This window comes from Petaurus breviceps, unplaced genomic scaffold, assembly GCF_028583685.1.
Source record: "Petaurus breviceps papuanus isolate PSGF00001 unplaced genomic scaffold, PetGlider_PUasm1.0 567, whole genome shotgun sequence".
Taxonomy (NCBI): domain Eukaryota; kingdom Metazoa; phylum Chordata; class Mammalia; order Diprotodontia; family Petauridae; genus Petaurus; species Petaurus breviceps.
Window position 1 is genome coordinate 5,817,190 of NW_027186383.1, and position 11,042 is coordinate 5,828,231.

General features: G+C 37.3%; 1 pseudogene; it reads left to right on the plus strand.

Annotated features, from left to right (window-relative positions):
• Nucleotides 1-980: 980 nt before the first annotated feature.
• LOC138173176 (taste receptor type 2 member 7-like) lies at nt 981-1,905 on the plus strand (annotated as a pseudogene).
• The last annotated feature ends 9,137 nt before the right edge of the window (nt 1,906-11,042 follow it).

The following is an 11,042-nucleotide window of genomic DNA, read 5'->3' on the forward strand; positions in this document are numbered from 1 at the left end:
GTTCCTTATATACATAAAATTCATGTTGATGTTTGTCAAATTTACAATCATAAAATATAAACAATGAAGAAGAAATAAAAGTAAACTCACTGTTCACTGTTTCCTTATTCCTTTTACTTCAAGTTTTTAATCACTGACCATGTGCAAGGCTTCAAAAACCATTTGATTTAGGGAGAGTCTAACAACACCTTAAAGGTTTTCTACTAAAAAGTGTCCTCCTTTCCATGCCAAAATCAGGCAAGACCCTTTGAAAGATAGAATAACAGAGACAACCAGTTTTGAGGAGCTCTTATGATTAATATTAATTGTACAATCTAATTTTTCAGAGAGTTTTGTCAAATCAGTTAGTCAACAAGCATTTATAAATTGCCCACCATGTGTTAGATACTTTGCTAAATGTTAGGCTTAAATGATTTGCTGGGGATCCCATAAGTGGTAAATCTCAGAATTGGTTTTCAAACTCATGTCCCCTTTACACAAGACCTACACTAATCCCCAGGAAAAGCAGTGGTTGAGAATATTACAACAATCCATCTCCTCAGTTTTTGATTCATTTTTCTACATTCTTTAAGTTATAGATGGTTACTGACAACTCTTTTCAAGGCAAATTAGACTGAGGAACAAAGTGCAAATCAGTGAAATGGGAGTTATGTTTCATTTGCATCTAATCAAATAGCAATTCTATCCATCAGCTAGAAGCACTATGGAAATTTAGTCTAGTTGTGCTGAGAGGACACTCGTGGTCTGAGCCAAAACATTAAGTTTAGCTATTATCAAAAGATGGGTGATGGTTGTCCTAAAGAGGGCCATAGTCTCATTCCTTAGCAGGATTGGGCATCATCTGACCAACAAGGCAAACCATTATTAAGAGAGAATACGAAACTCATGTTTCAATAGGTAGCTTTTCTTGACTGGAAGTTCATTTGCTGATAGCAATATTAGACAGATAGCATTTTCCCTCTGCAGACATGTCAGTTGTCATGGAGATCATCTGTGCCACTGTGACATTTGGAGAATTCTTCATTGGGGTTTTGGTTAATGTCTTCATGGGACTAGTGAACTCCATGGATTAAGCCAGCACTAGGAGAGCGTCCAAAATGACATGTCATCATCCCAGGGACCGCCATATCTAGGACTGCTTTTCTATGCACAATAATATCTATGACTATACTTACAGGTTTCTATATGAATGAAAATATTGCTAATACATGAAGAATTCTGAAACTCTTGTGGCATCTAGGTGGTGTGTCAAGTGCCTGGTTTGATGCCTGCCTCAGTGTCTTCTTGTTCCTGATGATTGCCAGCTTCTCCCACCCTGTCTTCCTCTGGCTGAAGTGGAGGGTTGATAAGGTGGTCTTCAGGGTGCTGATAGCATGCTTGATCATTTTTTTGCTCATTTGCCTTCCAGTGACAGAGAAGATGCACTCAATTTACTCTGATCAAAGAAACAAAGCAAACATGACTGACAAGATTCAATTAAGTAGTACCTATTACATTTTCTCCATATCATTCTTCTACATAGGGAGTTTTCCTCCTTTCTCTCTAGGTCTGATCTCTTGTTTCCTGTTAGTCCTATCACTATGGAGGCATACCCAGCAGGTCCAGTTCCATGTCACAAACTCCAGAGACCCCAACACAGAAGCCCATATGAAGGCCATGAAATTCACAGTCTATTTCCTTTTCCTCTTTTTACTGTACCATATGGCCATCAGCATAGCAATTTTAAGTTTCCATGTATTCAGCAACCACCTGGGTGTAATGCTTGCCATAACCATGAACATTTACTTCATGACCCACACCATCATTCTGATTCTAGGGCAGGCCTCCCTGGGGTGCTGCAGAAACTCAAGCATTGCCTCAGAAGCTCTGGCAAACTCTTACGAGCATGAACTGAATGCTAAGTAAAGGGAGACTTTTCGGGGCAGAGAAAACCATCATGGAGTATTTAAGAACTGAGGAAGTTCATCTAGTTGTCATCTTCAGTGGTCATGGATTCCAAAGTTTGACTTAACCAAATCTAAAGAACTTCCTCCTTTATATTGGAACAATTTACTTGCTATAAAGCAGAGGAAGAAAAAAAGCCTACGTGTAAGGGAAATGGACACAATGAACTTGTGAAAAAACAGAGACTTTCAGATAAACATTGTTCTGAGAAACACGGAGAGAACTGCTTTGCAGAGGACAGGCACCACAATGACTGAGGTAATGGTGGATTCATAAAATTGTAGTCCATCACCTCATTTGTATTGTAACTTTTTTTTGGAGGTTACCAGTTTATAACTGACAAAATTATAAATCAAATAACTGTTTGGAAACTATAGAAACATTATGTAAGAACAGGTTTGTATTCATATGTGACAGATTGAAAGATTTCTTGAATTTTACTACATAAAATATAGATGAGTCAGAAGACATGAGGAGACCCTGATTCAATGATGTGGAAGATGCAAGAAGACAGAGAAGTTATGAGAAGAAGCTATAGATGGAGGAAGAATCAAGGGGTTAAGTTAACAAGAATCACCAACAAAGCAGGCTCAAAAGATATGGAAGATGTGTGTCTGACATACCTGACCATCCAACTCTTTTTTCTAAGAATTTGCTGATTGGAAGAGGAGACTAGCTTTGGTGATTGGCTGCAGAAAGTTTGGAACAGTTGCTATGAGTGAATTGGCTGGCAACTGAATCTCACCGTTTACTGGATTTAAAGTATTCTCTACAGGCTGAGAGAGGGGAAATCTCCTGGAATAACTTATATTGCCCTTTTCTGTACTTTCTGGTATGAAAGGGGAAAACATGGGAAAGGTAGAACTTGTCTATTTAGCCATGGGTGGTGCTTTGCCATGAAAAGAGGATTACAGCTGATTAGACAAAGTAGAATTCCCTGATATTTGTGGGTCTGAGACACTTGGTAGATCTTTGGCCTAAGGGAATTGCTTGTCATTAATTACAATAGTGAAATATATTCTCAGTGCCCTGTTAAAGGCAATTGTAAGTGAAATGAACTTATCAACTTAAAAACAGGAAAGGATCATCTTTGCCCAATGGAAATGTGGTGATAAAGAGGAGTGGGAAAGGTTGAAGAAGAGAGGATTCACAAAGTGCATATTGTTCCAAAAGGGAACCAAGACATAAGGCCCATAATCTACTATTGTGAGTTGCTGTGGGAACATGTGTTTCCCAATTCATGTGCTTTATACTAGGTTTGTACAAATGTCAACCTACTGTGCCCAATGGACAGTGTCATTCATTTGTGGGCAAATATGATCCAGGTTTATGGATAAACTGTGACCTTTTGATTATTTATGTTTTTAATTTCTTCTGTAATCATTCCTACAATTGCATTCAATGAGTAAATGCTATGACTATTCTTGCTTCTGCTTTATTGTTTAGCAAATGTTTTATGTTTAAGAGTTGATAGTGTGGAAGCCAGAGGATGGAGCCAAGATGGGGGAGTAAAGTCAGGGACTTGCCTGAGCTCTGCCCCAAACACATTCAAATACCTTTAAATAATGAATCTAAACAACTCTAGACTTGCAGAACACAAAAGAAGACAACAAAACAATGTTCCAGCCCAAGACAACTTAGAAGGTTGGCATGAAAGGTCTGTTGCACCAGGGTGAGAGGAACACAGTTCAACACAGACTGTGCCAGCATAGACCAGGCCCTACAAACCAGCAGTGGGTCTCAGGGCAACCGAATTAGAGGCAGCAGAGGCAGGCTCCAGACCTCTGAGCACACAGATGGTAAGGGGATTGGACAATGGGTCAGAAGGAAATTTATAGGGGTCCCTTTGTTGGCATCAGCTGTAGGACCCTGTTGCTTTGCCCATGTTTGCATCTGGGTCACAGTCCTAGTGCAAAAAGAAGCACTAGCATAGCAAACCTGGTGGGTGAAGGGAAGCAAGGATCCTGGTCACAGTTTCAGGATTGAAAAGAACACTTGTGGTTGCTCACAAACCAGTCCAGTGCACAGTAGAAGAGAGGAGAAAGCACACATCTCCTTATATCATACCTCCTTGGAAGAGACAAAAACTTACAGGTTCTAAAAATCATCTCTGACAAAAGTACACAAACCTGAAGCTTGGGACAGTTGACCTTCCATCCTGGAAGCAGAGACTTAATTTAGCATAAGTTAAAAGTAAAAACAAAGCCTAGAAAATGAGCAAAAAGCAGAAAGAAATTCTGACCATAAAAAGTTACTATTGGTGACAAGGAAGGTCAAAACACACAGTCAGAAGAAGACAGAAAAGTCAAAATTTATGCATCTGCATCACAAAGAAAAATATTAACCAGTCTCAGGCCAAACAAGAGCTCAAAAGAGGTTTTAAAAATCAAGTAAGAAAGGTAGAGGAATAATTGTGAGGAGAAATGAGAGTGATGCAAGAGAATCATGAAAAAAGAGTCAACAGCTTGCTGGAGGTGGCATAAAAACTAGTGAAGGAAATAACACCTTAAAAAACAGAGTAGGTCAAATGATAAAAGAGGCCCAAAAATCCAAAGAAGAGAATAATGCTTTGAAGAGCAGAATTGGTTAAATGTGAAAAGAAGTACAAAAATTCACTAACATAAAGAATGATTTAAAAAATAGAAGTTGCCAAATGGAAAAGGAAGTACAAAAGGTTACTGAAAAAAATAATTCCTTAAAATTTAGAATTAGGAAAGTAGAAGCTAGTGACTTTTTGAGACACAAGAAAAAGATTAAACAAAATCAAAAGAATAGGGGGGTAGAACCAAGATGGAAGTGTAGAAGCAGGAACACTCCATGAGCTCTCCTCATAACCACCTCAAATTCCTATAAAATACGATTGTAAACAAACTTTAGAGCTACAGAACCCACAAAGTGACATAGAGAAACAAATCCCCTGCTGAAGGCAGCTCTGCAGACTGGCAGGAAGGGTAGACTGAAGTGTACTGGGAGCAGAGCCCAGACCCAAGTGAGACCCTGGTTTTAGCCTCAGGGTGGCCCTGACCAATCATGGTTGGAGGGAATTGGGGAGAGTGGATCACCAGCAGCTGTGGCAGTTTCCAGAATTTTCAACCCATAAATGCCAAAGGGAAAGTAAAAGGTCAGTGTGGACTTTGGGAAAAAGGGGACTGAGAGTGTGGTTCAGTCTCTGCCCCTGGAGGGAGAAGTGGCTGAGGTGCAGCGGCCATGCTGTCTCTGGCACATGGCTACTTTAGATCTCCTGGCCTGTAGATTGTAGGGGTACCAAGTGACCATTCTGAGGGATGATGGCTCTTGCTTTAACCTGCTTGGATCTGGATCACTGTCTTGGGTGGAAGTCCTGGGGAGCATGACCAGGTGCCAGAGCTTGTGGAGGCTTCAGAGGGGACACCTAACTAATATCTCCAGTAGCTGTGAAAACCCCAGCAATTTGGGACAAAGCTTTCCTCTCTGGAAGCAGAGTTCTACTGTGGCAAAAAGCCCAAAAGTCAAGTGATTGAGTGTCAACATGAGCAAGCAAAGGAAGTAAAGCAAGCACAGAATCTGACTTTAGATTCCTGTTTTGGGGACAAAAAGGATCAAAGCATGGGACGGCAGGAAGACAATGAAGTCAGAACTCCCGCACCAAAAGCTTCCAAGAAAAATATAAACTGGTTACAGGCCATAGAGGAGCTTAAAAAGGATTTTGAAAACCAAATAAGAGAAGTGGAGGAAAAATTGTGAAGAGAAATGAGAATGATGCAAGAAAATCATGAAAAGTGAGTCAACAATCTGACTGAAGAAAATGATACCTTAAAAAATAAACTAACTCAAATGGAAAAAGAGGCTGAAAAAGCCAATGGGGAAAAGAATGCCTTAAAAAGCTAAATTTTCCAGATGGAAAAAAATTCAAAAACTCACTGAAGAGAATAATTCCTTCAGAATTAGATTGGAGCAAATGGAAACTAATGACTTTATGAGAAATCAAGATGCTACTAAACAAATGGAAAAATAGAGGGCAATGTGAAATATCTTATTGGAAAAACCACTGACCTGGAAAATAGATCCAGGATAGATAATTTAAAAAATTATTGGACTATCTGAAAGCCATGATCAAAAAAAGAACCTAGAAATCATCCTTCGAGAAATTCTCAAAGACAATTGCCCTGATGTTTTAGAACCAGAGGGCAAAATAGAGGTTGAAAGGATCCACCAATCACCTCTTTTAAAAGATCCCCAAAAGAAAACTCCTAGGAATATTATAGGCAGGTTCTGTAGTTCCCAGGTCAAGGAGAAAATATTACAAGCAGTCAAGAAGAAACAATTTGAATATTGTGGAAACACAATCAGGAAAACACAACATTTGGCAGCTTCTACATTGGGGGATTGAAGGGCTTAGAATATGATATTCTAGAGGTCAAAGGAGCTGGGATTAAAACCAAGAATCAACTACCCAGAAAAACTGAGTATCATGTTCCAGGGGAAAATATGGTCTTTCAGTGGAATAGAAGACTTTCAAGCATTCTTGCTGAAAAAACCAGAGTTGAATAAAAAATTTGACATTCAGATACAAGAAGCAAGAGAAGCTTGAGAAGCTAAACAGGGAAAATAAATCATAAGGAACTTATCAAAGTTGAACTATTAACATTCCTACATGGAAAAGCAATAATTTTAACTGATGAAACTTTTGTCAGTATGAAAATAGTTGAAGGGAATAGAAATATATCCATCCACACATACATACATATAAATTCTTTTTGTGATGACAAAGAATTGGAAATTGAGGGGATGCCTATCAATAGGGTACAAAAATATTTACAGCAGCTCTATTCTGAGGGCAAAAAATTACAAACTGAAAGCCCATCAACGGGACTGGCTGAATAAGTAGTGGTATATGATTAATGGAATACTATTGTGCTACAAGAAATAACAAGCTAGATGTTTTTAGATAAACATGGAAAGACTTACGTGAAATGATGCAAAATGAAGTGACCAGAACCAGGAGAACATTGAACAGAATAACAGCAAAATTGTATAATGATCAGCAGTGAATGTCTTAGCTATCCTCAGCAATGCAATGATCCAAGGCAGTTCTAACGGACCAATGATAAAAAAAAAATGCTAACCACTTTCAGAGAAAGAACTAATAAAATCTAAGTGTAGACCAAAACACATTATTTTTCATTTTATTCATTCTTCTTAATGTTTTTTTTGTTTGTTTTCTTTTACAATATGACTAAGATGGAAAGATTTTGTCTCTTCTTTTTTCTGTGTATTTCTTTTTTTCCATCAAAATTTTAAGAATAATTATATATGAATGGATAGAATTTTGCTACTTAACACAAAGTCTCCCACCTCACTGGAATTCTTGTTTACACAAAATCAGTCACTATCACACTACTGATTTTTGTTTGTTTGTTTTAACATGCACATAATCATTCATTATATGCCAGGTACTTTTGTCTGCCTTTACCCCCCTTTTAAAATTTAGTTTTATTACTTTTCTAGCAGACATTCATTGTCATCAATTCATATTTGTAACATACTATTTTTTCCAATTATACATAAAAATGTTTTTTTTTTGCTTTTTGGTGGGGGGACAACTGGTCAGTTGGGGTTGTGACTTGCCCAAGGTCACATGGCTAGTAAGTATTAAGTTTCTGAGGCTGGATTTGAACTCAGGTCCTCCTGACTCCAGGGCCAGTGCTCTATTCACTTTGCCAGCTAACCCCCCCCCAATAAAAACAATTTTTAACATTCTTTAAAGAGAGTTTCAGTTTCAAATTCTCTTCCCTTCTCCCTCACTTCCACCCTCATTGAGAAGGTAAGAAATTTGATATTGGTTATACATGTGTTGTCATGAAAAACATTTTTCCATATTAGTCATATTAGGAAAGAAAACAAGCTAAAACAAATTAAAAATAAAGTGAAAAATAGTATGCTTTGATCTACATTCAGATTCCATCAATTTTTTCTCTGGAAGTGGATAACATTTTTCATCATGAATACACTGGAACTGTCTTTTTTGCCTTGTTGAAATGATGTAAGTCATTCACAGATGATCAACACAGATAATATTGCTATTAATGTGTTCAGGGTTCTTCTGGTTCTGCTCACTTCACTCTGCATCAGTTCATGTAAATCTTTCCAGTTTTTTCTGAAAGTAAAAGCATGTCCTTTAGTATAGCACAATAGCGTTCCATTGCAATCATATACCACAACTTATTCAGCCATTCCTCAATTGATTGGTATCCCTCCCCACCTTGATTTATGATTATTTTCCATCACAAAAAAAGTGTTTCTAGAAATATTTTTTCACAAATAGGTCCTTTTCATTTAAAAAAAAGTCTCTTAGAGATACAGCCCTCATAGTAGTATTGCAAAGTCAAAGGGAATGTTTCATAACTCTCTGTGCATAGTTCCAAATTACTTTCCAGAATAGTTGTACCAGTTCACAATTCCTTCAACAATACATCACTGTCCCAATATTCCCACATCCTTTCCAACATTTATCATTTTTTGTGTATGTCTTAGAGGATCTGATAGGTATGAGGTGTGCCTCAGAGTTATTTTAATTTGTACTTCTCTAATCAATTTAGAACACTTTTTGTGTTTTTGAGTATAGATAGCTTTGATTTCCTCATCTGAAAACTATATCTTTGAACATATATGTCTAGGCTCCTTTTTTGATCATAGCTTTCAGGTAGTCTAATAATTTTTAAATTATCTCTCCTGGATCTATTTTCAAGGTGAGTGGTTTTTCAATGGGATATTTCATGTTGCCTTCTATTTTTTTCATTTGTTTGGATCTGTTTTATAGCATCTTGATTTTTCATAAAGTCATTAGCTTCCATTTGCTCCAATATAATTTTGAAGGAATTATTTTCTTCAGTGAGTTTTTGAAATTCCTTTTCCATTTGGCCAATTCAGCTTTTTAAGGCATTCTTCTCATTAGCTTTTGGGCCTCTTTTGCCATTTGATTTAGTCTATTTTTCAAGGTGTTATTTTCTTTAGTCAGGCTGTTGACTCACCTTTCATGATTTTCTTGCATCATTCTCCTTTCTCTTCCCAATTTTTTCTCCACTTCTCTTACTTGATTTTGAAAATCCTTCTTGAACTTCTCCTGCAACCAGGTTATATTTTTCTTGGAAGCTTTTGATGCAGGAGTTTTGACTTTTTGTCTTCTTCTGGTTCCATGTTTTGATCCTTTTTGTCCCCCAAAATGGTCTGATAGAACTTCCTCTGTTTGCTCATCTTGACAGCCAATTACTTAACTTTTGAGCTCTTTGCCATGGCAGAACTCTTCTTGCAGAGTGGAGAGAGCTGTGTCCCAAATTATTGGGGTTCTTGCAGTTGTCAGAGCTATTGTCATAGCTATGAGGAGGGTACGCTCTCTACAGCCACCACAAGCTCTGACCCACCAGTGCTCCTCACCCTCGGACCACCACCCAAGACAGACACCCAGATCCAAGCAGGTCAAAGCAAGAGGGATTACCCTCTGAATGGTCACTTGGTCCCCCTACTATCTGGAGTACAGTTCACCAAAGATATGCTGAATATATTTTATGCCCTTTTGCTTTTGTTATAAGTTCTTTATGGACTAGAATGTGATCATTCTTTACAGAGGAGGAAACTATGGTGGATTTAAGAAACCTGAAATCCATGAAGATTGAGGTACTAAAGAGTATTATGATCAGAAAAGGATATTATGATCTGTGAGAGAAACAATGGATTGCTCACTGACCCATTGTTATCACTCTGAGGTTAATTGAAAACTCCAAAGGCCTCCATCTTGTTGGGCAGACTTCCTGTAAAAATATTATGGCAATTTATCGATCAGAGTTCCATAGGATAAGCAGGAAAGTGTGGGAGACTATCTGCATTATTGGTGGGAACAACTATCATAGATCATTTGATCTAATGGAATATTTTAGTCTAGTTACTAAAATATGGGTTTAGTACCTTTAATTCCCATGAAAATCATTTATTTCTTTTGTCTAAGCTTATGACATATATTTGAAAAGTTTACAAAGAGTAATGAAAAGTAGTTGTCCTCAAGATTCTCTTTCAGGAATGATTAAAGAGTTTTCATATTTAGTTTTTCTAACACTAATGTTAAGGTTTTTAGCTTCTTTCTTGTTTCTCTTCCTGTTTAATTTTACCTCAATCCAAAACAGGCATCCTGAAATAGCTAACAAATCCTGATATCCTTCAAATATCCTTCTTATTAGTTTTATTGATCCCTTAACAATTTTAAAAATGTTAGACCAAAAAGAAAATTTGTTTAATGTTTGTTTTTAAATTATATATAGTACCTTGATGGATAAAGAAGTTTCTTTTTCTCTCCTTTCTATTTTACTTTCGTTATGGCTAATATCAGATTTGCTTCTCCAACCTTTTTTATAGTCTGATGAGGCATAATTAAATCTACTCCATCCATCATTTTAACATTTTTAGTCTCTATGGTTTAAGTGTGTTTCTGGCCAATAGCAAATATTTATGGTTTATTCTCTAATCTATTCAGCCACTCTCTTTTTATGGGTTAAGCAATCCTGTTTACATTCATGGTGTTTATTGTTAAGTATGCCCCGCCCTCCCCCCCAATCGAATCCTCATCAAATGGAATTTACATATATCGTTTTCATTATTTTAACTTTGCTTTCATGGGGGAAGCTAGGTAGTACAGTGGGTAGAGTGCTGGGTCTGAAGTCAGGAAGATTCACCTACCTGAATTCAAATCTAGCTTTAGATTTTTACTAGCTGTGTGACTCTGGTCAAGTCACTTAGCCCTGTTTGTTTCAATTTCCTCAAATGAAAAATGAATTGGAGAAGGAAATGGCAAACCACTCCCTTATCTTTGCCAAGAAAACATCAAAGCGTGTCACAAAGACTCAGACACAACTGAAACAACTGAACAACAATACAGTGATGTACTTGGAGTCAGGAATTCCTGATTTCAAACCTTGCTTCAGACTTTTACAAGCTGTATGACCCTGTGCAAGTCACTTAATTGCTGTATGCCTCAGTTGACTCATCTGTAAAGTGAAGATAATAATAGCACTTATACCATAGGATTGATGTAAGGGTCAAAAGATTTGCCAAAAAAACATCAAAGCGTG